The sequence below is a fragment of the Myotis yumanensis genome, unplaced genomic scaffold (genome assembly GCF_028538775.1).
Source record: "Myotis yumanensis isolate MYYU_CA2020_CCGP unplaced genomic scaffold, mMyoYum1.0.hap1 SCAF_2, whole genome shotgun sequence".
NCBI lineage: Eukaryota > Metazoa > Chordata > Mammalia > Chiroptera > Vespertilionidae > Myotis > Myotis yumanensis.
The window spans coordinates 168,983,157-168,989,156 of record NW_027223753.1 but is presented as its reverse complement, the minus strand read 5'-3'; the positions used below and the strand labels follow the sequence as shown (position 1 = coordinate 168,989,156).

General features: G+C 46.4%; 1 protein-coding gene across 4 annotated transcripts in view; it reads left to right on the top strand.

Annotated features, from left to right (window-relative positions):
• The first annotated feature begins 279 nt into the window (after positions 1-279).
• Positions 280-6,000, top strand: part of IL1RAP (interleukin 1 receptor accessory protein) — a 159,088-nt gene continuing 153,367 nt past the window's right edge. For all 4 annotated transcript variants that reach the window (XR_011470315.1, XM_070406576.1, XM_070406574.1 and 1 more), the window contains exon 1: positions 280-436. The gene's annotated coding sequence lies outside the window, so the exon portion shown is untranslated. The remainder of the gene's footprint in view (positions 437-6,000) is intronic.

Sequence of the window (6,000 nt, the reverse complement as noted above, 5' to 3'; positions counted from 1 at the left end):
CGGGACCAACCTTCTCCTTTCCTTGCACGCTCAAGCCAGCCCAGGCGGTGGCAGGGCGCCAGAGGGAACGAGGCCGAGCTCAGCCTCGCTTCCGCCCGCAGACCCGCCCCGCGCGGCTCCTCCTCGCTGCCGGCGGGGCCGCCCTCGCTGACGCCCCGCGGCCGCAGCTCCGGGAAGCCCAGAGCGCGGGTGGCTGGCGAACCCAGGCGGCGGGTGGAGCCAGAGCCGCTGGCAGCGGCCAATCGTGCCGCGGCGAGGGAGGAGCCCCAAAGGGGGAAAAAAGAAAGTGCGGCGGAAAGTAAGAGGCTCATTGGGGGACGACTGTCCGGATCAGGGTCCTTAGGGCTTTGGCCAGACGCACGGAAAGAAGCGGCGCTGGGCGACTCTGCATCCATCCTCGCCGCTTTCGCTGCGCCCACTGCGTCTGCCAAGAAAGGTGAGTCTCGCGCTGTCCATGAGGGCTCGGAGGAATCACCCAGCCACCTCATCTCCGGTAGAAGGATTCTCACAAACCGTCTCGTTCAACCCTCTTTCCCCCGCAGAGGGCAAACTGAGGCACAGAGCAAGGCAGCAGCTGGGATACATTATACAGCTAGTTAGTGCTGTGGTCGGGACTCCAACCCAACTGTCCAGAGCCCCATCTTTGCTTTGTAGGGATTTAAGTCACGCAGTTGTGGGGTTCCGCACCCCACTTCCAGCCCTTGACGGCATCTCCCCTAGTATACCCCGCCTCGGTTTGTCCGGTTCCTCCGGAGCGCTGCTGCTGTGAGCGGTTAGGATAGAAGACAGCTGTGTGTCCTAGCCTCCCTCACATCGCTCCCAGCCTGGAGCTGTGACAGCCAGTTGAAAGGCTCCTTGCAGCTTCTCTCCCTCCTCCCCTGACCTGCTTTCTCAGAAAGATGCCCCTTCCGAGGGTGTCTGTCGGTGAAGAGGTGAAGACGCCCGGGCGCCGGTAACTTCCGATGGTCCTCATTTTTCTCTCCAGCCCTGGGAGGAAGCTGGGCTGGGGGTCCTGTGGGGGATAGGATGCCCCTCGATGAAGAGCAGCTGGCTTTAAGGAGCCATAGCCCCTCTCACTTCTGCGTACTGGGAGGGAGCAAGGAAGCTGAGCTCAAGAGAAACATCGCACGCATAAAAGCAAACTTCTGCCATTTAAGAGCCAGTCCCCAACCTTGGTTGTGAAATTGTGAACCACAGCGCCTCTCAAAGCATTTGCCGCTGTGCTCCACAGATCCTCCGGCTAGAAGCCCTGGAGGAGGACAGTTGCCTCGTTTTGATTCCAGCTCTGCCTCGCATTAGCTGTGTGAACTTGGGCAAGTTATCCAATCTTTCTGACACCGAAGTGTGGGGTTTTGTTTTTTTGTTTGTTTGTTTGTTTTTGTTTTTCCCCCAGCCGCAAGATGGAAATGATAATTGTCACGATGAGCCCTTAGGGTAGTTAGGAGGATGGCATGGGGATCATTCAAATAACATGTTTAGCTCAGTGCCTGGCCAGGGCACCTGGTCAGGTTGAGATTGATGGCAGCTGTGGTTAATATTGTTATGTGGTAACACTGGAAAACGTGGGTTTTCAGAAAAGTGATTTCATACTACCTTAGAGTGACTTTTTAAAAAAATCTGGAATGTTGTGTTTTTTTCTTCTTTGGAGTTTGAACGGTGAGTGCTCTCTGAACGCTCTCTACGTGTTCCTTCAATCGTGAATGCTTGACTTGGAATGTACTGGTAAATGTTTTCAGTCATGCCAGTCTCTCCTAGTTTTCAGGCCGACCCTCGGGTTGGTGAAGCTCTGATCTGGGGGATTCTTTATTGGCAAAAAGAGTCTTGAATTTGGTGAGAGACAGGAAGGCAAGAGAAGTTGAAAGTTCCTTCTTGTGACAGACTCATGTAAGCCTTTTATTCCTGTTAAGCAACTTTATATTGTTTGTTAGTCTAGGAAAACAGCAACAAAATTACCATGTATGTCTTTTGGATTATTTAGTGATGCTGCTAAATTCCAGACACAGGCTCACCTTATTTACACACACCCAGACATACCTTCCCTAGTCTTCTTTTTTAAATTTATTATTATATTTTAAAATGAAATAGTGTTCCACCTATATCCCTACCTGCTGGTGACAATTGATTTTATACCGATTGACTTCATACAGTGATTGACTTCTCTCTCGGCTATGCCATAAGTGCCTGAATTGAGCATCCAGCGTTTATAGTTGGCTGCTTCACAGTCCCTTGCATTTGCATGTGGCATTGATGAGTGCATGGGAGGGGGTGCGATCCATATTGAGGGAAGGCAAGAGCTTGGCGGTGCCCCTTTATAGGTACCTCCTGCACCAAGCATTGGCAGAGGTGGGATCGCTCCCTTCCGGCAGCCTGTTCCGTGTGCGTGCATTGTGATGAGCTGGCCAGGATACATCTGAACGCGTGCCTGAGAGACCAGGGACTTGTGGGGGAAAGGAAAATATTCAAAGTAAGGTCAGAACAAGGGGATGGAAGGCAGACTGGAAGCTAATTCCTTTTGGTTCCGGTTCTTTAAAATAAAGATACCCAGTTATACCTTTCTTTCTTATCCATGTTATTTGTTACCTAAATCATACATATATCTAACATTTTCACAATGTGCTCCCTATATATTATCTTCCTTGTTACTTGCAATAGCCCTGAGAGAAGGAAGGACATGGCAGGAATATTAATAGTGGAAGGAGCTCAGGTTTTGTGGTCATATCAAATTTCAGTTCTAATTTCTATGCAGGTAGGTAATACTGAGCAATTTATTTCACCATTTAGAGTGTCTGCTTTATCCAGTCCCAAAATGGGAGGAGGAAATAAGCTGACCCCCAAAAGGATTTGTGTAAGGATTGAATTAAGTGGGATGATGTAAATAAAGTACATGTGGTGAGTAGGTGCTCATTAAATGATGTCCCTTCTTCACTGGTCTCAATTTGTTGAGACGGAAACTGAAATGAGATTCAGAGAAATGAGAGGTTGCCAAGGATCACATGGTTATTAAGCTTTAGCGCAGAGAATATGGTTTACACATTTTGATTTCTAGTTAAAGGCTTTTCTTGTCACACCCTGTCGCCTCTTCAGTGAGATATTCAGTAATTTACTTCAGTTGGTAGGTGGACCTTATTTGGCTGGAGATTGCATGGTATCCTTTTTGTCTCAAAGAGGATATTTCCTTGCTAAGGGAACAATCCTTAAACATGCTCTGTTGAGTTTAGCAGGGCCAGCTCTCAAGAGAGGAAGTTTCAAAGCCACGATCTCTAAGGCAGCTTCCTACTCTCCTGTGTTGATGTAATGCACCTTCAATTCCTAGGAGGTACGGTACTATGAAGACATAAAGTTCAGAATTACGTCACGATTTCCTTCCTGTTTTGGGTTGTTTCATCCCTATGACTTCGTTGTGCTAATTCGAAGGGTGGTAAGAAGATTGAGGAACAGATGTCATGAGAGACGGTAGCACTCCTAGCTTTTTTCACTTCTTTCTCCGATTCTGTGGGTAAAGTTAGAATCTAGAGATCAGCAAGCAGAGGCAGCTTTTGCAGAAAACACCACTGCTTGCTGGTGGCGCTGATCACTGGTCTGGAGTTTCGGTCCTCTCCGTGGAAACGGATGGCTGCAGGCTTATGTAGGAAAATGAACAGATCCGTTTCCCGTCCAGGCAATGGGGCCATTTATCCATTGAGACTCCCTACAGGCCATCGGGTTTCTCTGCTTTGCAGCAAGCAGACAAGCTTGCAAATGCATTTCTGTGAGAAATGCTTTGCTCCTTGCTTTTGGCATTTGGGAGCATGTTTGCTTTTGCTTAAAGGTAGGCAGTTAGCATCATCTTACCTGGCACAGTTAAAAAAGCAGAATGTGGCTGGAGGAAGCCAGCAGAGGATGCAGAAGTTAAAACAAAACAAAACAAACACACACACACACACACACACACACAAAACAAAAACAAAAACAAAACAGGTTATATTCAACATAACATACAATTTCATTTGTTGCTCAACTTTCTGAGGCTTTTGCTGGTGACACAGATGTAGGATCTGGTGAGACACTGTCGCCTTGCCCGTGAAATATTAAAGAGAGCCACCTACTGTGCTCTTTGCCCATTTTGGAAGTTGTTCTGTGGGAGAAACAAAAACCCCAAAGAACAGGAAGGCTACAGAACATTTGGTATCTGATATTTTGGGGGATTAATTTAGGTTAGCTACTGTTGCTAAGTTCTTTTTTTTTTCCTCCTTTTTTGAAAATGCGAATGCATGGTTTACACTGTTGGGGTTGTTAGGAGACCATCTCCTAGCCTGGCTTTATTCTGACCAGCTCGAGCAGCTGGAGCAGGGTGGAGTCCTGGAGTCTGGCAGGTACCTGAGGCAAGTTATTGTATTGAGTTGAACCTCGGCTTCCTAGCTAGGAAACAGGAACACAGATGCCTACTTAGAAGCTTCAGTTCCTATGTCAGCACCTTATTCAAAGGAACTATTTAGTAAGCAAACTGCCTTCTTCTGCCACCAACTCATTTAATGTATTAGTCTGTTAAATTGTGTTAATCAAAGTTTAATAGCTACCCTTTACTGAATTCCAGCATGGTTTGTACCAATGTTATATATATGTCGTCTCATTCATTCTTTGCAATAATCCTATGTGTTTTCTGAGACAGCTCGAGGGCCAGTACCAATGCTGACACTCATCCATGCATTTCAGTTTAGAACTGGGAAAGACCTAAAATTGAGGACTTGGATGAGGACTGACTACCACCTGTTCTGCCCGCCCCCCCCCCCCCCCCCAATCCCCACAATCCCTATCCTCCCATTCTGATCCTCCTATTGCCTTACCTGAGATTGAGAAGTAAGTCTCTTTACCTTCGTGCCTAAAATGTGAGGGAGCTGGGCTAGATGATCTCTAAGGGTCTTCTGGTCTGATAAGCTATTTTTCTTTAAGATTCCTTCCAATTCAAATTCTATCACCCTTTCTCTTTGTGAAAGTCAAAGCTAAAAGGGGAAAGAAGGATAAAAGGAAATGTCCTTATTGTTTTACCTCAAGAGATCTATTTTCTGGTCAAAAAGCGGAGGGCAAGGCAAATAACATTCATTGGTGCATGCACTTCTGTCATTTCATTTAAACATAAAAATGACTCTCGCACAGGCATGTGGCCTGCCTTTTACAGATGAAAGAACCGAAGCTCAGACAGGTTTGCAGACTTCCCCAAGGTTATCCAATTAGTAAGAATTAGAACCAGTGTGTGCCTGAGCACAAAGCCTTTTGGTCTACTAGATGACGTTTACTAGACATTTACACCATTCAATCTGAGGACTTCTCCAGCTAGATTCATAAATGTCTCCTCCTGGATCCTCATATCACACCTCTCCGCTGCTCTTCTCCTCTGCCCCTGTTCCATTCTCAAAATGCTGCCCAAATTCTTTCTTGGTTCTTCCCGGTCTATGGGACCTGATAACATCTTCTATCTCTATTATGAATTTTTCCCCACTGTGGGCCAGTCATATGTCCCTTTGTGTTCTCCAAGTCCCCGATTATCACCTAAACCACTGAGGGCACAAGTTATCCTGCCCCATGTCTAGCACAGTGCCTGTATATAACAGGTGCCAGCTGAAATGGGTGATGGATTCCTACTATGCCAGGTAGGCCCAGCCTTGATTTCTAGTTTTCTCAGATTTTCTCATATCATTATCTGAAAGGCTGTCTCTACAGACTAATAATGTAACTTCAACTTCCTTTAATTTTGTGGTCACAAAATCAGAAAAATGCTAAGGAGTCATAGACTCTAACAAGGTTGGACATCACTGGCTTAGTGGTGAAAAAAAGACATTTCTATCCTAATTATAAAGGGAGTTTTGCAGCAAACTCAGTGAAGGATGACACTGAAGTGCATGCTTGCAGGTATTGACAGCAAGACCAGTGTCAAGTGTCATAAATGAATTACCTGAGCGAAAGTAGGAAGTTTTCAGGGAAGTAGGAAGCTGCAATGAGCTTCGATCTCAAGATTTCTAAAAG